This window comes from Salmo salar, chromosome 10 (assembly GCF_965601325.2).
Source record: "Salmo salar chromosome 10, fSalSal1, whole genome shotgun sequence".
Classification (NCBI taxonomy): domain Eukaryota; kingdom Metazoa; phylum Chordata; class Actinopteri; order Salmoniformes; family Salmonidae; genus Salmo; species Salmo salar.
This window is the reverse complement of record NC_138300.1, coordinates 469,029-493,844: the sequence shown is the minus strand read 5'-3', so window position 1 is coordinate 493,844 and position 24,816 is coordinate 469,029.

Below are 24,816 nucleotides of genomic sequence, written 5' to 3'. Positions count from 1 at the left end.
ATCATAATGAAAAAGCGACATTCTGGACAGGCCTAAAAAAATTGTTTAAAACCATTTTCACAAAGAATTGCAGATTTTTTTTTTCATTTTCGTGACACAAAAACAGTGACACCGGTCATGCCGAACTAGCGACATTCTGGACAGGCCTAAAAAAATAAATAAAACCATTTTCAAAAAAAATTGCAGATTTCAATTTTGTCCCTAAAAACGATGACTCCGATCATGCCGAACTAGCGACATTCTGGACAGGACTAAAAAAATATCTTAAAACCATTTTCACAAAGAATTGCAGATTTCTATTTTGTCCCTAAAAACGATGACTCCGATCATGGCGAACTAGCGACATTCTGGACAGGCCTAAAAAAACATTTTAAAACCATTTTCACAAAAAATTACAGATTTCTATTTTTGTCCCTAAAAACGATGAGTCCGATCATAATGAAAAAGCGACATTCTGGACAGGCCTAAAAAAATGGTTTAAAACCATTTTCACAAAGAATTGCAGATTTTTTTTTTCATTTTCGTGACACAAAAACATTGACACCGGTCATGCCGAACTAGCGACATTCTGGACAGGCCTAAAAAAATAAATAAAAGCATTTTCAAAAAAAATTGCAGATTTCAATTTTGTCCCTAAAAACGATGACCCCGGTCATACCGAACTAGCGACATTTTGGACAGGCCTAAAAAAAAACATTTTAGAACCATTTTCACAAAAAAAGCTCAGATTTTTTTTTCTTCATTTTTTTACACAAAAACAGTGTCATGCCGAACTATCGACATTCTGGACAGGCCTAAAAAAAACATTTTATAACCATTTTCACAAAAAATTGCAGATTTTTTTTTTCATTTTCGTGACACAAAAAAAGTGACCCCGGTCATGCCGAACTAGCGTCATTCTGGACAGGCCTGAAAAAAAAAACATTTTAAAACCATTTTCACAAAAAATTACAGATTTCTATTTTTGTCATCAAAAACGATGACTCCGATCATGCCGAACTAGCGACATTTTGGACAGGCCTAAAAAAATATTTTAGAACCATTTTCACAAAAAAAGCTCAGATTTTTTTTTTCTTCATTTTTTAACACAAAAACAGTGTCATGCCGAACTATCGACATTCTGGACAGGCCTAAAAAAACATTTTATAACCATTTTCACAAAAAATTGCAGATATTTTTTTTTCATTTTCACGACACAAAAACAGTGACACCGGTCATGCCGAACTAGCGACATTCTGGACAGGCCTAAAAAAATAAATAAAACCATTTTCACAAAAAATTGCAGATTTCAATTTTGTCCCTAAAAACGATGACACCGATCATGCTGAAAAAGCGACATTCTGGACAGGCCTAAAAAAACATTTTAAAACCATTTTCACAAAAAATTGCAGATTTCTATTTTTGTCATCAAAAACGATGACTCCGATCATGCGGAACTAGCGACATTTTGGACAGGCCTAAAAAAATATTTTAGAACCATTTTCACAAAAAATTACAGATTTCTATTTTTGTCCCTAAAAACGATGACTCCGATCATAATGAAAAAGCGACATTCTGGACAGGCCTAAAAAAATTGTTTAAAACCATTTTCACAAAGAATTGCAGATTTTTTTTTTCATTTTCGTGACACAAAAACAGTGACACCGGTCATGCCGAACTAGCGACATTCTGGACAGGCCTAAAAAAATAAATAAAACCATTTTCAAAAAAAATTGCAGATTTCAATTTTGTCCCTAAAAACGATGACTCCGATCATGCCGAACTAGCGACATTCTGGACAGGCCTAAAAAAATATTTTAAAACCATTTTCACAAAGAATTGCAGACTTCTATTTTGTCCCTAAAAACGATGACTCCGGTCATGCCGAACTAGCGACATTCTGGACAGGCCTAAAAAAATAAATAAAACCATTTTCAAAAAAAATTGCAGATTTCAATTTTGTCCCTAAAAACGATGACCACGGTTATACCGAACTAGCGACATTCTGGACAGGCCTAAAAAAACATTTTAAAACCATTTTCACAAAAAATTACAGATTTCTATTTTTGTCCCTAAAAACGATGAGTCCGATCATAATGAAAAAGCGACATTCTGGACAGGCCTAAAAAAATGGTTTAAAACCATTTTCACAAAGAATTGCAGATTTTTTTTTTCATTTTCGTGACACAAAAACATTGACACCGGTCATGCCGAACTAGCGACATTCTGGACAGGCCTAAAAAAATAAATAAAAGCATTTTCAAAAAAAATTGCAGATTTCAATTTTGTCCCTAAAAACGATGACTCCGATCATGCCGAACTAGCGACATTCTGGACAGGCCTAAAAAAATATTTTAAAACCATTTTCACAAAGAATTGCAGATTTCTATTTTGTCCCTAAAAACGATGACTCCGATCATGGCGAACTAGCAACATTCTGGACAGGCCTAAAAAAATAAATAAAACCATTTTCAAAAAAAATTGCAGATTTCAATTTTGTCCCTAAAAACGATGACCCCGGTTATACCGAACTAGCGACATTCTGGACAGGCCTAAAAAAACATTTTAAAACCATTTTCACAAAAAATTACAGATTTCTATTTTTGTCCCTAAAAACGATGAGTCCGATCATAATGAAAAAGCGACATTCTGGACAGGCCTAAAAAAATGGTTTAAAACCATTTTCACAAAGAATTGCAGATTTTTTTTTTCATTTTCGTGACACAAAAACAGTGACACCGGTCATGCCGAACTAGCGACATTCTGGACAGGCCTAAAAAAATAAATAAAACCATTTTCAAAAAAAATTGCAGATTTCAATTTTGTCCCTAAAAACGATGACTCCGATCATGCCGAACTAGCGACATTCTGGACAGGCCTAAAAAAATATTTTAAAACCATTTTCACAAAGAATTGCAGATTTCTATTTTGTCCCTAAAAACGATGACTCCGATCATGGCGAACTAGCGACATTCTGGACAGGCCTAAAAAAATAAATAAAACCATTTTCAAAAAAAATTGCAGATTTCAATTTTGTCCCTAAAAACGATGACCCCGGTTATACCGAACTAGCGACATTCTGGACAGGCCTAAAAAAACATTTTAAAACCATTTTCACAAAAAATTACAGATTTCTATTTTTGTCCCTAAAAACGATGAGTCCGATCATAATGAAAAAGCGACATTCTGGACAGGCCTAAAAAAATGGTTTAAAACCATTTCCACAAAGAATTGCAGATTTTTTTTTTCATTTTCGTGACACAAAAACATTGACACCGGTCATGCCGAACTAGCGACATTCTGGACAGGCCTAAAAAAATAAATAAAAGCATTTTCAAAAAAAATTGCAGATTTCAATTTTGTCCCTAAAAACGATGACTCCGATCATGCCGAACTAGCGACATTCTGGACAGGCCTAAAAAAATATTTTAAAACCATTTTCACAAAGAATTGCAGATTTCTATTTTGTCCCTAAAAACGATGACTCCGATCATGGCGAACTAGCGACATTCTGGACAGGCCTAAAAAAATAAATAAAACCATTTTCAAAAAAAATTGCAGATTTCAATTTTGTCCCTAAAAACGATGACCCCGGTTATACCGAACTAGCGACATTCTGGACAGGCCTAAAAAAACATTTTAAAACCATTTTCACAAAAAATTGCAGATTTCAATTTTGTCCCTAAAAACGATGACCCCGGTTATACCGAACTAGCGACATTCTGGACAGGCCTAAAAAAACATTTTAAAACCATTTTCACAAAAAATTACAGATTTCTATTTTTGTCCCTAAAAACGATGAGTCCGATCATAATGAAAAAGCGACATTCTGGACAGGCCTAAAAAAATGGTTTAAAACCATTTTCACAAAGAATTGCAGATTTTTTTTTTCATTTTCGTGACACAAAAACAGTGACACCGGTCATGCCGAACTAGCGACATTCTGGACAGGCCTAAAAAAATAAATAAAACCATTTTCAAAAAAAATTGCAGATTTCAATTTTGTCCCTAAAAACGATGACTCCGATCATGCCGAACTAGCGACATTCTGGACAGGCCTAAAAAAATATTTTAAAACCATTTTCACAAAGAATTGCAGATTTCTATTTTGTCCCTAAAAACGATGACTCCGATCATGGCGAACTAGCGACATTCTGGACAGGCCTAAAAAAATAAATAAAACCATTTTCAAAAAAAATTGCAGATTTCAATTTTGTCCCTAAAAACGATGACCCCGGTTATACCGAACTAGCGACATTCTGGACAGGCCTAAAAAAACATTTTAAAACCATTTTCACAAAAAATTACAGATTTCTATTTTTGTCCCTAAAAACGATGAGTCCGATCATAATGAAAAAGCGACATTCTGGACAGGCCTAAAAAAATGGTTTAAAACCATTTTCACAAAGAATTGCAGATTTTTTTTTTCATTTTCGTGACACAAAAACATTGACACCGGTCATGCCGAACTAGCGACATTCTGGACAGGCCTAAAAAAATAAATAAAAGCATTTTCAAAAAAAATTGCAGATTTCAATTTTGTCCCTAAAAACGATGACTCCGATCATGCCGAACTAGCGACATTCTGGACAGGCCTAAAAAAATATTTTAAAACCATTTTCACAAAGAATTGCAGATTTCTATTTTGTCCCTAAAAACGATGACTCCGATCATGGTGAACTAGCGACATTCTGGACAGGCCTAAAAAAATAAATAAAACCATTTTCAAAAAAAATTGCAGATTTCAATTTTGTCCCTAAAAACGATGACCCCGGTTATACCGAACTAGCGACATTCTGGACAGGCCTAAAAAAACATTTTAAAACCATTTTCACAAAAAATTACAGATTTCTATTTTTGTCCCTAAAAACGATGAGTCCGATCATAATGAAAAAGCGACATTCTGGACAGGCCTAAAAAAATGGTTTAAAACCATTTTCACAAAGAATTGCAGATTTTTTTTTTCATTTTCGTGACACAAAAACATTGACACCGGTCATGCCGAACTAGCGACATTCTGGACAGGCCTAAAAAAATAAATAAAAGCATTTTCAAAAAAAATTGCAGATTTCAATTTTGTCCCTAAAAACGATGACCCCGGTCATACCGAACTAGCGACATTTTGGACAGGCCTAAAAAAAACATTTTAGAACCATTTTCACAAAAAAAGCTCAGATTTTTTTTTCTTCATTTTTTTACACAAAAACAGTGTCATGCCGAACTATCGACATTCTGGACAGGCCTAAAAAAAACATTTTATAACCATTTTCACAAAAAATTGCAGATTTTTTTTTTCATTTTCGTGACACAAAAAAAGTGACCCCGGTCATGCCGAACTAGCGACATTCTGGACAGGCCAAAAAAAACATTTTAAAACCATTTTCACTAAAATTGCAGATATCTATTTTGTCCCTAAAAACGATGACTCCGATCATGCTGAAAAAGCGACATTCTGGACAGGCCTAAAAAAACATTTTAAAACCATTTTCAGAAAAAAAGCTCAGATATTATATTTTTTCATTTTTTGACACAAAAACAGTGACCCCGGTCATGCAGAAATATCGACATTCTGGACAGGCCTAAAAAAACATTTTATAACCATTTTCACAAAAAATTGCAGATATTTTTTTTTCATTTTCACGACACAAAAACAGTGACACCGGTCATGCCGAACTAGCGACATTCTGGACAGGCCTAAAAAAATAAATAAAACCATTTTCACAAAAAATTGCAGATTTCAATTTTGTCCCTAAAAACGATGACACCGATCATGCTGAAAAAGCGACATTCTGGACAGGCCTAAAAAAACATTTTAAAACCATTTTCACAAAAAATTGCAGATTTCTATTTTTGTCATCAAAAACGATGACTCCGATCATGCGGAACTAGCGACATTTTGGACAGGCCTAAAAAAATATTTTAGAACCATTTTCACAAAAAATTACAGATTTCTATTTTTGTCCCTAAAAACGATGACTCCGATCATAATGAAAAAGCGACATTCTGGACAGGCCTAAAAAAATTGTTTAAAACCATTTTCACAAAGAATTGCAGATTTTTTTTTTCATTTTCGTGACACAAAAACAGTGACACCGGTCATGCCGAACTAGCGACATTCTGGACAGGCCTAAAAAAATAAATAAAACCATTTTCAAAAAAAATTGCAGATTTCAATTTTGTCCCTAAAAACGATGACTCCGATCATGCCGAACTAGCGACATTCTGGACAGGCCTAAAAAAATATTTTAAAACCATTTTCACAAAGAATTGCAGACTTCTATTTTGTCCCTAAAAACGATGACTCCGGTCATGCCGAACTAGCGACATTCTGGACAGGCCTAAAAAAATAAATAAAACCATTTTCAAAAAAAATTGCAGATTTCAATTTTGTCCCTAAAAACGATGACCCCGGTTATACCGAACTAGCGACATTCTGGACAGGCCTAAAAAAACATTTTAAAACCATTTTCACAAAAAATTACAGATTTCTATTTTTGTCCCTAAAAACGATGAGTCCGATCATAATGAAAAAGCGACATTCTGGACAGGCCTAAAAAAATGGTTTAAAACCATTTTCACAAAGAATTGCAGATTTTTTTTTTCATTTTCGTGACACAAAAACATTGACACCGGTCATGCCGAACTAGCGACATTCTGGACAGGCCTAAAAAAATAAATAAAAGCATTTTCAAAAAAAATTGCAGATTTCAATTTTGTCCCTAAAAACGATGACTCCGATCATGCCGAACTAGCGACATTCTGGACAGGCCTAAAAAAATATTTTAAAACCATTTTCACAAAGAATTGCAGATTTCTATTTTGTCCTAAAAACGATGACTCCGATCATGGCGAACTAGCGACATTCTGGACAGGCCTAAAAAAATAAATAAAACCATTTTCAAAAAAAATTGCAGATTTCAATTTTGTCCCTAAAAACGATGACCCCGGTTATACCGAACTAGCGACATTCTGGACAGGCCTAAAAAAACATTTTAAAACCATTTTCACAAAAAATTACAGATTTCTATTTTTGTCCCTAAAAACGATGAGTCCGATCATAATGAAAAAGCGACATTCTGGACAGGCCTAAAAAAATGGTTTAAAACCATTTTCACAAAGAATTGCAGATTTTTTTTTTCATTTTCGTGACACAAAAACATTGACACCGGTCATGCCGAACTAGCGACATTCTGGACAGGCCTAAAAAAATAAATAAAAGCATTTTCAAAAAAAATTGCAGATTTCAATTTTGTCCCTAAAAACGATGACTCCGATCATGCCGAACTAGCGACATTCTGGACAGGCCTAAAAAAATATTTTAAAACCATTTTCACAAAGAATTGCAGATTTCTATTTTGTCCCTAAAAACGATGACTCCGATCATGGCGAACTAGCGACATTCTGGACAGGCCTAAAAAAATAAATAAAACCATTTTCCAAAAAAATTGCAGATTTCAATTTTGTCCCTAAAAACGATGACCCCGGTTATACCGAACTAGCGACATTCTGGACAGGCCTAAAAAAACATTTTAAAACCATTTTCACAAAAAATTACAGATTTCTATTTTTGTCCCTAAAAACGATGAGTCCGATCATAATGAAAAAGCGACATTCTGGACAGGCCTAAAAAAATGGTTTAAAACCATTTTCACAAAGAATTGCAGATTTTTTTTTTCATTTTCGTGACACAAAAACATTGACACCGGTCATGCCGAACTAGCGACATTCTGGACAGGCCTAAAAAAATAAATAAAAGCATTTTCAAAAAAAATTGCAGATTTCAATTTTGTCCCTAAAAACGATGACTCCGATCATGCCGAACTAGCGACATTCTGGACAGGCCTAAAAAAATATTTTAAAACCATTTTCACAAAGAATTGCAGATTTCTATTTTGTCCCTAAAAACGATGACTCCGATCATGGTGAACTAGCGACATTCTGGACAGGCCTAAAAAAATAAATAAAACCATTTTCAAAAAAAATTGCAGATTTCAATTTTGTCCCTAAAAACGATGACCCCGGTTATACCGAACTAGCGACATTCTGGACAGGCCTAAAAAAACATTTTAAAACCATTTTCACAAAAAATTACAGATTTCTATTTTTGTCCCTAAAAACGATGAGTCCGATCATAATGAAAAAGCGACATTCTGGACAGGCCTAAAAAAATGGTTTAAAACCATTTTCACAAAGAATTGCAGATTTTTTTTTTCATTTTCGTGACACAAAAACATTGACACCGGTCATGCCGAACTAGCGACATTCTGGACAGGCCTAAAAAAATAAATAAAAGCATTTTCAAAAAAAATTGCAGATTTCAATTTTGTCCCTAAAAACGATGACCCCGGTCATACCGAACTAGCGACATTTTGGACAGGCCTAAAAAAAACATTTTAGAACCATTTTCACAAAAAAAGCTCAGATTTTTTTTTCTTCATTTTTTTACACAAAAACAGTGTCATGCCGAACTATCGACATTCTGGACAGGCCTAAAAAAAACATTTTATAACCATTTTCACAAAAAATTGCAGATTTTTTTTTTCATTTTCGTGACACAAAAAAAGTGACCCCGGTCATGCCGAACTAGCGACATTCTGGACAGGCCAAAAAAAACATTTTAAAACCATTTTCACTAAAATTGCAGATATCTATTTTGTCCCTAAAAACGATGACTCCGATCATGCTGAAAAAGCGACATTCTGGACAGGCCTAAAAAAACATTTTAAAACCATTTTCAGAAAAAAAGCTCAGATATTATATTTTTTCATTTTTTGACACAAAAACAGTGACCCCGGTCATGCAGAAATATCGACATTCTGGACAGGCCTAAAAAAACATTTTATAACCATTTTCACAAAAAATTGCAGATATTTTTTTTTCATTTTCACGACACAAAAACAGTGACACCGGTCATGCCGAACTAGCGACATTCTGGACAGGCCTAAAAAAATAAATAAAACCATTTTCACAAAAAATTGCAGATTTCAATTTTGTCCCTAAAAACGATGACACCGATCATGCTGAAAAAGCGACATTCTGGACAGGCCTAAAAAAACATTTTAAAACCATTTTCACAAAAAATTGCAGATTTCTATTTTTGTCATCAAAAACGATGACTCCGATCATGCGGAACTAGCGACATTTTGGACAGGCCTAAAAAAATATTTTAGAACCATTTTCACAAAAAATTACAGATTTCTATTTTTGTCCCTAAAAACGATGACTCCGATCATAATGAAAAAGCGACATTCTGGACAGGCCTAAAAAAATTGTTTAAAACCATTTTCACAAAGAATTGCAGATTTTTTTTTTCATTTTCGTGACACAAAAACAGTGACACCGGTCATGCCGAACTAGCGACATTCTGGACAGGCCTAAAAAAATAAATAAAACCATTTTCAAAAAAAATTGCAGATTTCAATTTTGTCCCTAAAAACGATGACTCCGATCATGCCGAACTAGCGACATTCTGGACAGGCCTAAAAAAATATTTTAAAACCATTTTCACAAAGAATTGCAGACTTCTATTTTGTCCCTAAAAACGATGACTCCGGTCATGCCGAACTAGCGACATTCTGGACAGGCCTAAAAAAATAAATAAAACCATTTTCAAAAAAAATTGCAGATTTCAATTTTGTCCCTAAAAACGATGACCCCGGTTATACCGAACTAGCGACATTCTGGACAGGCCTAAAAAAACATTTTAAAACCATTTTCACAAAAAATTACAGATTTCTATTTTTGTCCCTAAAAACGATGAGTCCGATCATAATGAAAAAGCGACATTCTGGACAGGCCTAAAAAAATGGTTTAAAACCATTTTCACAAAGAATTGCAGATTTTTTTTTTCATTTTCGTGACACAAAAACATTGACACCGGTCATGCCGAACTAGCGACATTCTGGACAGGCCTAAAAAAATAAATAAAAGCATTTTCAAAAAAAATTGCAGATTTCAATTTTGTCCCTAAAAACGATGACTCCGATCATGCCGAACTAGCGACATTCTGGACAGGCCTAAAAAAATATTTTAAAACCATTTTCACAAAGAATTGCAGATTTCTATTTTGTCCTAAAAACGATGACTCCGATCATGGCGAACTAGCGACATTCTGGACAGGCCTAAAAAAATAAATAAAACCATTTTCAAAAAAAATTGCAGATTTCAATTTTGTCCCTAAAAACGATGACCCCGGTTATACCGAACTAGCGACATTCTGGACAGGCCTAAAAAAACATTTTAAAACCATTTTCACAAAAAATTACAGATTTCTATTTTTGTCCCTAAAAACGATGAGTCCGATCATAATGAAAAAGCGACATTCTGGACAGGCCTAAAAAAATGGTTTAAAACCATTTTCACAAAGAATTGCAGATTTTTTTTTTCATTTTCGTGACACAAAAACAGTGACACCGGTCATGCCGAACTAGCGACATTCTGGACAGGCCTAAAAAAATAAATAAAACCATTTTCAAAAAAAATTGCAGATTTCAATTTTGTCCCTAAAAACGATGACTCCGATCATGCCGAACTAGCGACATTCTGGACAGGCCTAAAAAAATATTTTAAAACCATTTTCACAAAGAATTGCAGATTTCTATTTTGTCCCTAAAAACGATGACTCCGATCATGGCGAACTAGCGACATTCTGGACAGGCCTAAAAAAATAAATAAAACCATTTTCAAAAAAAATTGCAGATTTCAATTTTGTCCCTAAAAACGATGACCCCGGTTATACCGAACTAGCGACATTCTGGACAGGCCTAAAAAAACATTTTAAAACCATTTTCACAAAAAATTACAGATTTCTATTTTTGTCCCTAAAAACGATGAGTCCGATCATAATGAAAAAGCGACATTCTGGACAGGCCTAAAAAAATGGTTTAAAACCATTTTCACAAAGAATTGCAGATTTTTTTTTTCATTTTCGTGACACAAAAACATTGACACCGGTCATGCCGAACTAGCGACATTCTGGACAGGCCTAAAAAAATAAATAAAAGCATTTTCAAAAAAAATTGCAGATTTCAATTTTGTCCCTAAAAACGATGACTCCGATCATGCCGAACTAGCGACATTCTGGACAGGCCTAAAAAAATATTTTAAAACCATTTTCACAAAGAATTGCAGATTTCTATTTTGTCCCTAAAAACGATGACTCCGATCATGGCGAACTAGCGACATTCTGGACAGGCCTAAAAAAATAAATAAAACCATTTTCAAAAAAAATTGCAGATTTCAATTTTGTCCCTAAAAACGATGACCCCGGTTATACCGAACTAGCGACATTCTGGACAGGCCTAAAAAAACATTTTAAAACCATTTTCACAAAAAATTACAGATTTCTATTTTTGTCCCTAAAAACGATGAGTCCGATCATAATGAAAAAGCGACATTCTGGACAGGCCTAAAAAAATGGTTTAAAACCATTTTCACAAAGAATTGCAGATTTTTTTTTTCATTTTCGTGACACAAAAACATTGACACCGGTCATGCCGAACTAGCGACATTCTGGACAGGCCTAAAAAAATAAATAAAAGCATTTTCAAAAAAAATTGCAGATTTCAATTTTGTCCCTAAAAACGATGACTCCGATCATGCCGAACTAGCGACATTCTGGACAGGCCTAAAAAAATATTTTAAAACCATTTTCACAAAGAATTGCAGATTTCTATTTTGTCCCTAAAAACGATGACTCCGATCATGGCGAACTAGCGACATTCTGGACAGGCATAAAAAAATAAATAAAACCATTTTCAAAAAAAATTGCAGATTTCAATTTTGTCCCTAAAAACGATGACCCCGGTTATACCGAACTAGCGACATTCTGGACAGGCCTAAAAAAACATTTTAAAACCATTTTCACAAAAAATTACAGATTTCTATTTTTGTCCCTAAAAACGATGAGTCCGATCATAATGAAAAAGCGACATTCTGGACAGGCCTAAAAAAATGGTTTAAAACCATTTTCACAAAGAATTGCAGATTTTTTTTTTCATTTTCGTGACACAAAAACATTGACACCGGTCATGCCGAACTAGCGACATTCTGGACAGGCCTAAAAAAATAAATAAAAGCATTTTCAAAAAAAATTGCAGATTTCAATTTTGTCCCTAAAAACGATGACCCCGGTCATACCGAACTAGCGACATTTTGGACAGGCCTAAAAAAAACATTTTAGAACCATTTTCACAAAAAAAGCTCAGATTTTTTTTTCTTCATTTTTTTACACAAAAACAGTGTCATGCCGAACTATCGACATTCTGGACAGGCCTAAAAAAAACATTTTATAACCATTTTCACAAAAAAATGCAGATTTTTTTTTTCATTTTCGTGACACAAAAAAAGTGACCCCGGTCATGCCGAACTAGCGACATTCTGGACAGGCCAAAAAAAACATTTTAAAACCATTTTCACAAAAATTGCAGATATCTATTTTGTCCCTAAAAACGATGACTCCGATCATGCTGAAAAAGCGACATTCTGGACAGGCCTAAAAAAACATTTTAAAACCATTTTCAGAAAAAAAGCTCAGATATTATATTTTTTCATTTTTTGACACAAAAACAGTGACCCCGGTCATGCAGAAATATCGACATTCTGGACAGGCCTAAAAAAACATTTTATAACCATTTTCACAAAAAATTGCAGATATTTTTTTTTCATTTTCACGACACAAAAACAGTGACACCGGTCATGCCGAACTAGCGACATTCTGGACAGGTCTAAAAAAATAAATAAAACCATTTTCACAAAAAATTGCAGATTTCAATTATGTCCCTAAAAACGATGACACCGATCATGCTGAAAAAGCGACATTCTGGACAGGCCTAAAAAAATATTTTAGAACAATTTTCACAAAAAAAGCTCAGATATTATTTTTTTTCATTTTTTGACACAAAAACAGTGACCCCGGTCATGCCAAACTATCGACATTCTGGACAGGCCTAAAAAAACATTTTAAAACCATTTTCACAAAAAATTGCAGATTTTTTTTTTCATTTTCGTGACACAAAAACAGTGACACCAGTCATGCCGAACTAGCGACATTCTGGACAGGCCTAAAAAAACATTTTAAAACCATTTTCACAAAAAATTGCAGATTTCTATTTTGTCCCTAAAAACAATGACTCCTATCATGCCGAAAAAGCGTCATTCTGGACAGGCCTAAAAAAAACATTTTAGAACAATTTTCACAAAAAAAGCTCAGATTTTTTTGTCATTTTTTGACACAAAAACAGTGACCCCGGTCATGCCGAACTATCGACATTCTGGACAGGCCTAAAAAAAACATTTTATAACCATTTTCACAAAAAATTGCAGATATTTTTTTTTCATTTTCGTGACACAAAAAAAGTGATCCCGGTCATGCCGAACTATCGACATTCTGGACAGGCCTGAAAAAAAAACATTTTAAAACCATTTTCACAAAAAATTACAGATTTCTATTTTTGTCATCAAAAACGATGACTCCGATCATGCCGAACTAGCGACATTTTGGACAGGCCTAAAAAAATATTTTAGAACCATTTTCACAAAAAAAGCTCAGATTTTTTTTTTCTTCATTTTTTAACACAAAAACAGTGTCATGCCGAACTATCGACATTTTGGACAGGCCTAAAAAAATATTTTAGAACCATTTTCACAAAAAATTACAGATTTCTATTTTTGTCCCTAAAAACGATGACTCCGATCATAATGAAAAAGCGACATTCTGGACAGGCCTAAAAAAATTGTTTAAAACCATTTTCACAAAGAATTGCAGATTTTTTTTTTCATTTTCGTGACACAAAAACAGTGACACCGGTCATGACGAACTAGCGACATTCTGGACAGGCCTAAAAAAATAAATAAAACCATTTTCAAAAAAAATTGCAGATTTCAATTTTGTCCCTAAAAACGATGACTCCGATCATGCCGAACTAGCGACATTCTGGACAGGCCTAAAAAAATATTTTAAAACCATTTTCACAAAGAATTGCAGACTTCTATTTTGTCCCTAAAAACGATGACTCCGGTCATGCCGAACTAGCGACATTCTGGACAGGCCTAAAAAAATATTTTAGAACCATTTTCACAAAAAATTACAGATTTCTATTTTTGTCCCTAAAAACGATGACTCCGATCATAATGAAAAAGCGACATTCTGGACAGGCCTAAAAAAATTGTTTAAAACCATTTTCACAAAGAATTGCAGATTTTTTTTTTCATTTTCGTGACACAAAAACAGTGACACCGGTCATGCCGAACTAGCAACATTCTGGACAGGCCTAAAAAAATAAATAAAACCATTTTCAAAAAAAATTGCAGATTTCAATTTTGTCCCTAAAAACGATGACTCCGATCATGCCGAACTAGCGACATTCTGGACAGGCCTAAAAAAATATTTTAAAACCATTTTCACAAAGAATTGCAGATTTCTATTTTGTCCCTAAAAACGATGACTCCGATCATGGCGAACTAGCGACATTCTGGACAGGCCTAAAAAAATAAATAAAACCATTTTCAAAAAAAATTGCAGATTTCAATTTTGTCCCTAAAAACGATGACCCCGGTTATACCGAACTAGCGACATTCTGGACAGGCCTAAAAAAACATTTTAAAACCATTTTCACAAAAAATTACAGATTTCTATTTTTGTCCCTAAAAACGATGAGTCCGATCATAATGAAAAAGCGACATTCTGGACAGGCCTAAAAAAATGGTTTAAAACCATTTTCACAAAGAATTGCAGATTTTTTTTTTCATTTTCGTGACACAAAAACATTGACACCGGTCATGCCGAACTAGCGACATTCTGGACAGGCCTAAAAAAATAAATAAAAGCATTTTCAAAAAAAATTGCAGATTTCAATTTTGTCCCTAAAAACGATGACTCCGATCATGCCGAACTAGCGACATTCTGGACAGGCCTAAAAAAATATTTTAAAACCATTTTCACAAAGAATTGCAGATTTCTATTTTGTCCCTAAAAACGATGACTCCGATCATGGCGAACTAGCGACATTCTGGACAGGCCTAAAAAAATAAATAAAACCATTTTCAAAAAAAATTGCAGATTTCAATTTTGTCCCTAAAAACGATGACCCCGGTTATACCGAACTAGCGACATTCTGGACAGGCCTAAAAAAACATTTTAAAACCATTTTCACAAAAAATTACAGATTTCTATTTTTGTCCCTAAAAACGATGAGTCCGATCATAATGAAAAAGCGACATTCTGGACAGGCCTAAAAAAATGGTTTAAAACCATTTTCACAAAGAATTGCAGATTTTTTTTTTCATTTTCGTGACACAAAAACATTGACACCGGTCATGCCGAACTAGCGACATTCTGGACAGGCCTAAAAAAATAAATAAAAGCATTTTCAAAAAAAATTGCAGATTTCAATTTTGTCCCTAAAAACGATGACCCCGGTCATACCGAACTAGCGACATTTTGGACAGGCCTAAAAAAAACATTTTAGAACCATTTTCACAAAAAAAGCTCAGATTTTTTTTTCTTCATTTTTTTACACAAAAACAGTGTCATGCCGAACTATCGACATTCTGGACAGGCCTAAAAAAAACATTTTATAACCATTTTCACAAAAAAATGCAGATTTTTTTTTTCATTTTCGTGACACAAAAAAAGTGACCCCGGTCATGCCGAACTAGCGACATTCTGGACAGGCCAAAAAAAACATTTTAAAACCATTTTCACAAAAATTGCAGATATCTATTTTGTCCCTAAAAACGATGACTCCGATCATGCTGAAAAAGCGACATTCTGGACAGGCCTAAAAAAACATTTTAAAACCATTTTCAGAAAAAAAGCTCAGATATTATATTTTTTCATTTTTTGACACAAAAACAGTGACCCCGGTCATGCAGAAATATCGACATTCTGGACAGGCCTAAAAAAACATTTTATAACCATTTTCACAAAAAATTGCAGATATTTTTTTTTCATTTTCACGACACAAAAACAGTGACACCGGTCATGCCGAACTAGCGACATTCTGGACAGGTCTAAAAAAATAAATAAAACCATTTTCACAAAAAATTGCAGATTTCAATTATGTCCCTAAAAACGATGACACCGATCATGCTGAAAAAGCGACATTCTGGACAGGCCTAAAAAAATATTTTAGAACAATTTTCACAAAAAAAGCTCAGATATTATTTTTTTTCATTTTTTGACACAAAAACAGTGACCCCGGTCATGCCAAACTATCGACATTCTGGACAGGCCTAAAAAAACATTTTAAAACCATTTTCACAAAAAATTGCAGATTTTTTTTTTCATTTTCGTGACACAAAAACAGTGACACCAGTCATGCCGAACTAGCGACATTCTGGACAGGCCTAAAAAAACATTTTAAAACCATTTTCACAAAAAATTGCAGATTTCTATTTTGTCCCTAAAAACAATGACTCCTATCATGCCGAAAAAGCGTCATTCTGGACAGGCCTAAAAAAAACATTTTAGAACAATTTTCACAAAAAAAGCTCAGATTTTTTTGTCATTTTTTGACACAAAAACAGTGACCCCGGTCATGCCGAACTATCGACATTCTGGACAGGCCTAAAAAAAACATTTTATAACCATTTTCACAAAAAATTGCAGATATTTTTTTTTCATTTTCGTGACACAAAAAAAGTGATCCCGGTCATGCCGAACTATCGACATTCTGGACAGGCCTGAAAAAAAAACATTTTAAAACCATTTTCACAAAAAATTACAGATTTCTATTTTTGTCATCAAAAACGATGACTCCGATCATGCCGAACTAGCGACATTTTGGACAGGCCTAAAAAAATATTTTAGAACCATTTTCACAAAAAAAGCTCAGATTTTTTTTTTCTTCATTTTTTAACACAAAAACAGTGTCATGCCGAACTATCGACATTTTGGACAGGCCTAAAAAAATATTTTAGAACCATTTTCACAAAAAATTACAGATTTCTATTTTTGTCCCTAAAAACGATGACTCCGATCATAATGAAAAAGCGACATTCTGGACAGGCCTAAAAAAATTGTTTAAAACCATTTTCACAAAGAATTGCAGATTTTTTTTTTCATTTTCGTGACACAAAAACAGTGACACCGGTCATGACGAACTAGCGACATTCTGGACAGGCCTAAAAAAATAAATAAAACCATTTTCAAAAAAAATTGCAGATTTCAATTTTGTCCCTAAAAACGATGACTCCGATCATGCCGAACTAGCGACATTCTGGACAGGCCTAAAAAAATATTTTAAAACCATTTTCACAAAGAATTGCAGACTTCTATTTTGTCCCTAAAAACGATGACTCCGGTCATGCCGAACTAGCGACATTCTGGACAGGCCTAAAAAAATATTTTAGAACCATTTTCACAAAAAATTACAGATTTCTATTTTTGTCCCTAAAAACGATGACTCCGATCATAATGAAAAAGCGACATTCTGGACAGGCCTAAAAAAATTGTTTAAAACCATTTTCACAAAGAATTGCAGATTTTTTTTTTCATTTTCGTGACACAAAAACAGTGACACCGGTCATGCCGAACTAGCAACATTCTGGACAGGCCTAAAAAAATAAATAAAAGCATTTTCAAAAAAAATTGCAGATTTCAATTTTGTCCCTAAAAACGATGACTCCGATCATGCCGAACTAGCGACATTCTGGACAGGCCTAAAAAAATATTTTAAAACCATTTTCACAAAGAATTGCAGATTTCTATTTTGTCCCTAAAAACGATGACTCCGATCATGGCGAACTAGCGACATTCTGGACAGGCCTAAAAAAATAAATAAAACCATTTTCAAAAAAAATTGCAGATTTCAATTTTGTCCCTAAAAACGATGACCCCGGTTATACCGAACTAGCGACATTCTGGACAGGCCTAAAAAAACATTTTAAAACCATTTTCACAAAAAATTACAGATTTCTATTTTTGTCCCTAAAAACGATGAGTCCGATCATAATGAAAAAGCGACATTCTGGACAGGCCTAAAAAAATGGTTTAAAACCATTTTCACAAAGAATTGCAGATTTTTTTTTTCATTTTCGTGACACAAAAACATTGACACCGGTCATGCCGAACTAGCGACATTCTGGACAGGCCTAAAAAAATAAATAAAAGCATTTTCAAAAAAAATTGCAGATTTCAATTTTGTCCCTAAAAACGATGACCCCGGTCATACCGAACTAGCGACATTTTGGACAGGCCTAAAAAAAACATTTTAGAACCATTTTCACAAAAAAAGCTCAGATTTTTTTTTCTTCATTTTTTTACACAAAAACAGTGTCATGCCGAACTATCGACATTCTGGACAGGCCTAAAAAAAACATTTTATAACCATTTTCACAAAAAAATGCAGATTTTTTTTTTCATTTTCGTGACACAAAAAAAGTGACCCCGGTCATGCCGAACTAGCGACATTCTGGACAGGCCAAAAAAAACATTTTAAAACCATTTTCACAAAAATTGCAGATATCTATTTTGTCCCTAAAAACGATGACTCCGATCATGCTGAAAAAGCGACATTCTGGACAGGCCTAAAAAAACATTTTAAAACCATTTTCAGAAAAAAAGCTCAGATATTATATTTTTTCATTTTTTGACACAAAAACAGTGACCCCGGTCATGCAGAAATATCGACATTCTGGACAGGCCTAAAAAAACATTTTATAACCATTTTCACAAAAAATTGCAGATATTTTTTTTTCATTTTCACGACACAAAAACAGTGACACCGGTCATGCCGAACTAGCGACATTCTGGACAGGTCTAAAAAAATAAATAAAACCATTTTCACAAAAAATTGCAGATTTCAATTATGTCCCTAAAAACGATGACACCGATCATGCTGAAAAAGCGACATTCTGGACAGGCCTAAAAAAATATTTTAGAACAATTTTCACAAAAAAAGCTCAGATATTATTTTTTTTCATTTTTTGACACAAAAACAGTGACCCCGGTCATGCCAAACTATCGACATTCTGGACAGGCCTAAAAAAACATTTTAAAACCATTTTCACAAAAAATTGCAGATTTTTTTTTTCATTTTCGTGACACAAAAACAGTGACACCAGTCATGCCGAACTAGCGACATTCTGGACAGGCCTAAAAAAACATTTTAAAACCATTTTCACAAAAAATTGCAGATTTCTATTTTGTCCCTAAAAACAATGACTCCTATCATGCCGAAAAAGCGTCATTCTGGACAGGCCTAAAAAAAACATTTTAGAACAATTTTCACAAAAAAAGCTCAGATTTTTTTGTCATTTTTTGACACAAAAACAGTGACCCCGGTCATGCCGAACTATCGACATTCTGGACAGGCCTAAAAAAAACATTTTATAACCATTTTCACAAAAAATTGCAGATATTTTTTTTTCATTTTCGTGACACAAAAACAGTGACACCAGTCATGCCGAACTAGCGACATTCTGGACAGGCCTAAAAAAACATTTTAAAACCATTTTCACAAAAAATTGCAGATTTCTAATTTGTCCCTAAAAACAATGACTCCTATCATGCCGAAAAAGCGTCATTCTGGACAGGCCTAAAAAAAACATTTTAGAACAATTTTCACAAAAAAAGCTCAGATTTTTTTGTCATTTTTTGACACAAAAACAGTGACCCCGGTCATGCCGAACTATCGACATTCTGGACAGGCCTAAAAAAAACATTTTATAACCATTTTCACAAAAAATTGCAGATATTTTTTTTTCATTTTCGTGACACAAAAAAAGTGATCCCGGTCATGCCGAACTATCGACATTCTGGACAGGCCTGAAAAAAAAACATTTTAAAACCATTTTCACAAAAAATTACAGATTTCTATTTTTGTCATCAAAAACGATGACTCCGATCATGCCGAACTAGCGACATTTTGGACAGGCCTAAAAAAATATTTTAGAACCATTTTCACAAAAAAAGCTCAGATTTTTTTTTTCTTCATTTTTTAACACAAAAACAGTGTCATGCCGAACTATCGACATTTTGGACAGGCCTAAAAAAATATTTTAGAACCATTTTCACAAAAAATTACAGATTTCTATTTTTGTCCCTAAAAACGATGACTCCGATCATAATGAAAAAGCGACATTCTGGACAGGCCTAAAAAAATTGTTTAAAACCATTTTCACAAAGAATTGCAGATTTTTTTTTTCATTTTCGTGACACAAAAACAGTGACACCGGTCATGACGAACTAGCGACATTCTGGACAGGCCTAAAAAAATAAATAAAACCATTTTCAAAAAAAATTGCAGATTTCAATTTTGTCCCTAAAAACGATGACTCCGATCATGCCGAACTAGCGACATTCTGGACAGGCCTAAAAAAATATTTTAAAACCATTTTCACAAAGAATTGCAGACTTCTATTTTGTCCCTAAAAACGATGACTCCGGTCATGCCGAACTAGCGACATTCTGGACAGGCCTAAAAAAATATTTTAGAACCATTTTCACAAAAAATTACAGATTTCTATTTTTGTCCCTAAAAACGATGACTCCGATCATAATGAAAAAGCGACATTCTGGACAGGCCTAAAAAAATTGTTTAAAACCATTTTCACAAAGAATTGCAGATTTTTTTTTTCATTTTCGTGACACAAAAACAGTGACACCGGTCATGCCGAACTAGCGACATTCTGGACAGGCCTAAAAAAATAAATAAAACCATTTTCAAAAAAAATTGCAGATTTCAATTTTGTCCCTAAAAACGATGACTCCGATCATGCCGAACTAGCGACATTCTGGACAGGCCTAAAAAAATATTTTAAAACCATTTTCACAAAGAATTGCAGATTTCTATTTTGTCCCTAAAAACGATGACTCCGATCATGGCGAACTAGCGACATTTTGGACAGGCCTAAAAAAATATTATAGAACCATTTTCACAAAAAAAGCTCAGATTTTTTTTTCTTCATTTTTTGACACAAAAACAGTGACCCCGGTCATGCCGAACTATCGACATTCTGGACAGGCCTAAAAAAAACATTTTATAACCATTTTCACAAAAAATTGCAGATATTTTTTTTTCATTTTCGTGACACAAAAAAAGTGATCCCGGTCATGCCGAACTATCGACATTCTGGACAGGCCTAAAAAAACATTTTAAAACCATTTTCACAAAAAAAGCCAGGATTTTTTTTTTTCATTTTCACGACACAAAAACAGTGACCCCGGTCATGCCGAACTAGCGTCATTCTGGACAGGCCTGAAAAAAAAACATTTTAAAACCATTTTCACAAAAAATTACAGATTTCTATTTTTGTCATCAAAAACGATGACTCCGATCATGCCGAACTAGCGACATTTTGGACAGGCCTAAAAAAATATTTTAGAACCATTTTCACAAAAAAAGCTCAGATTTTTTTTTACTTCATTTTTTAACACAAAAACAGTGTCATGCCGAACTATCGACATTTTGGACAGGCCTAAAAAAATATTTTAGAACCATTTTCACAAAAAATTACAGATTTCTATTTTTGTCCCTAAAAACGATGACTCCGATCATAATGAAAAAGCGACATTCTGGACAGGCCTAAAAAAATTGTTTAAAACCATTTTCACAAAGAATTGCAGATTTTTTTTTTCATTTTCGTGACACAAAAACAGTGACACCGGTCATGACGAACTAGCGACATTCTGGACAGGCCTAAAAAAATAAATAAAACCATTTTCAAAAAAAATTGCAGATTTCAATTTTGTCCCTAAAAACGATGACTCCGATCATGCCGAACTAGCGACATTCTGGACAGGCCTAAAAAAATATTTTAAAACCATTTTCACAAAGAATTGCAGACTTCTATTTTGTCCCTAAAAACGATGACTCCGGTCATGCCGAACTAGCGACATTCTGGACAGGCCTAAAAAAATATTTTAGAACCATTTTCACAAAAAATTACAGATTTCTATTTTTGTCCCTAAAAACGATGACTCCGATCATAATGAAAAAGCGACATTCTGGACAGGCCTAAAAAAATTGTTTAAAACCATTTTCACAAAGAATTGCAGATTTTTTTTTTCATTTTCGTGACACAAAAACAGTGACACCGGTCATGCCGAACTAGCGACATTCTGGACAGGCCTAAAAAAATAAATAAAACCATTTTCAAAAAAAATTGCAGATTTCAATTTTGTCCCTAAAAACGATGACTCCGATCATGCCGAACTAGCGACATTCTGGACAGGCCTAAAAAAATATTTTAAAACCATTTTCACAAAGAATTGCAGACTTCTATTTTGTCCCTAAAAACGATGACTCCGGTCATGCCGAACTAGCGACATTCTGGACAGGCCTAAAAAAATATTTTAGAACCATTTTCACAAAAAATTACAGATTTCTATTTTTGTCCCTAAAAACGATGACTCCGATCATAATGAAAAAGCGACATTCTGGACAGGCCTAAAAAAATTGTTTAAAACCATTTTCACAAAGAATTGCAGATTTTTTTTTTCATTTTCGTGACACAAAAACAGTGACACCGGTCATGCCGGACTAGCGACATTCTGGACAGGCCTAAAAAAATAAATAAAACCATTTTCAAAAAAAATTGCAGATTTCAATTTTGTCCCTAAAAACGATGACTCCGATCATGCCGAACTAGCGACATTCTGGACAGGCCTAAAAAAATATTTTAAAACCATTTTCACAAAGAATTGCAGATTTCTATTTTGTCCCTAAAAACGATGACTCCGGTCATGCCGAACTAGCGACATTCTGGACAGGCCTAAAAAAATATTTTAGAACCATTTTCACAAAAAATTACAGATTTCTATTTTTGTCCCTAAAAACGATGACTCCGATCATAATGAAAAAGCGACATTCTGGACAGGCCTAAAAAAATTGTTTAAAACCATTTTCACAAAGAATTGCAGATTTTTTTTTTCATTTTCGTGACACAAAAACAGTGACACCGGTCATGCCGAACTAGCGACATTTTGGACAGGCCTAAAAAAAACATTTTAGAACCATTTTCACTAAAAAAGGTCAGATTTTTTTTCATTTTTTGACACAAAAACAGTGACCCCGGTCATGCAGAACTATCGACATTCTGGACAGGCCTAAAAAAACATTTTAAAACCATTTTCACAAAAAATTGCAGATTTCTATTTTTGTCATCAAAAACGATGACTCCGATCATGCCGAACTAGCGACATTTTGGACAGGCCTAAAAAAATATTTTAGAACCTTTTTCACAAAAAAAGCTCAGATATTTTTTTTTCATTTTCACGACACAAAAACAGTGACCTCGGTAATGCCGAACTAGCGACATTCTGGACAGGCCTAAAAAAACACATTTTAGAACAATTTTCACAAAAAAAGCCAGGATTTTTTTTTTTCATTTTCACGACACAAAAACAGTGACCTCGGTCATGCCGAACTAGCGACATTCTGGACAGGCCTAAAAAAACATTTTAAAACCATTTTCACAAAAAATTGCAGATATTTTTTTTCATTTTCGTGACACAAAAACAGTGACCCCGGTCATGCCTAACTAGCGTCATTCTGGACAGGCCTAAAAAATACATTTTAAAACCATTTTCACAAAAAATTGCAGATTTCTATTTTTGTCACCAAAAACGATGACTCCGATCATGCCGAACTAGCGACATTTTGGACAGGCCAAAAAAAACATTTTAGAACAATTTTCACAAAAAAAGCTCTGATTTTTTTCTTCATTTTTTGACACAAAAACAGTGACCCCGGTCATGCCGAACTATCGACATTCTGGACAGGCCTAAAAAATACATTTTAGAACCATTTTTACAAAAAATTGCAGATATTTTTTTTTCATTTTCGTGACACAAAAAAAGTGACCCCGGTCATGCCGAACTATCGACATTCTGGACAGGCCTAAAAAACATTTTAGAACCATTTTCACAAAAAAAGCTCCGATTTTTTTTCCTTCATTTTTTGACACAAAAACAGTGACCCCGGTCATGCCGAACTATCGACATTCTGGACAGGCCTAAAAAAAAATGTAAAACCATTTTCACAAAAAATTGCTGATTTTTTTTTTTCATTTTCGTGACACAAAAAAAGTGATCCCGGTCATGCCGAACTATCGACATTCTGGACAGGCCTAAAAAAATAAATAAAACCATTTTCACAAAAAATTGCAGATTTCAATTTTGTCCCTAAAAACGATGACTCCGATCATGCCGAAAAAGCGTCTTTCTAGACAGGCCTAAAAAAAATGTTTAAAACCATTTTCATAAAAAATTGCAGATTTCTATTTTTGTCACCAAAAACGATGACTCCGATCATGCCGAACTAGCGTCATTTTGGACAGGCCTAAAAAAAAAATGTAAAACCATTTTCACCAAAAATTGCAGATTTCTATTTTTTGTCACCAAAAACGATGACTCCGATCATGCCGAACTAGCGACATTTTGGACAGGCCAAAAAAAACATTTTAGAACCATTTTCACCAAAAATTGCAGATTTTTTTTTTCATTTTCGTGACACAAAAACAGTGACCCCGGTCATGCCGAACTAGCGTCATTCTGGACAGGCCTAAAAAAACATTTTAGAACCATTTTCACAAAAATTGCAGATTTCTGTTTTTGTCACCAAAAACGATGACTCCGATCATGCCGAACTAGCGACATTTTGGACAGGCCTAAAAAAAACATTTTAGAACAATTTTCACAAAAAAAGCCAGGATTTTTTTTTTTCATTTTCACGACACAAAAACAGTGACCTCGGTCATGCCGAACTAGCGACATTCTGGACAGGCCTAAAAAAACATTTTAAAACCATTTTCACAAAAAATTGTAGATTTCTATTTTGTCACCAAAAACGATGACTCCGATCATACCGAAAAAGCGTCATTCTGAACAGGCCT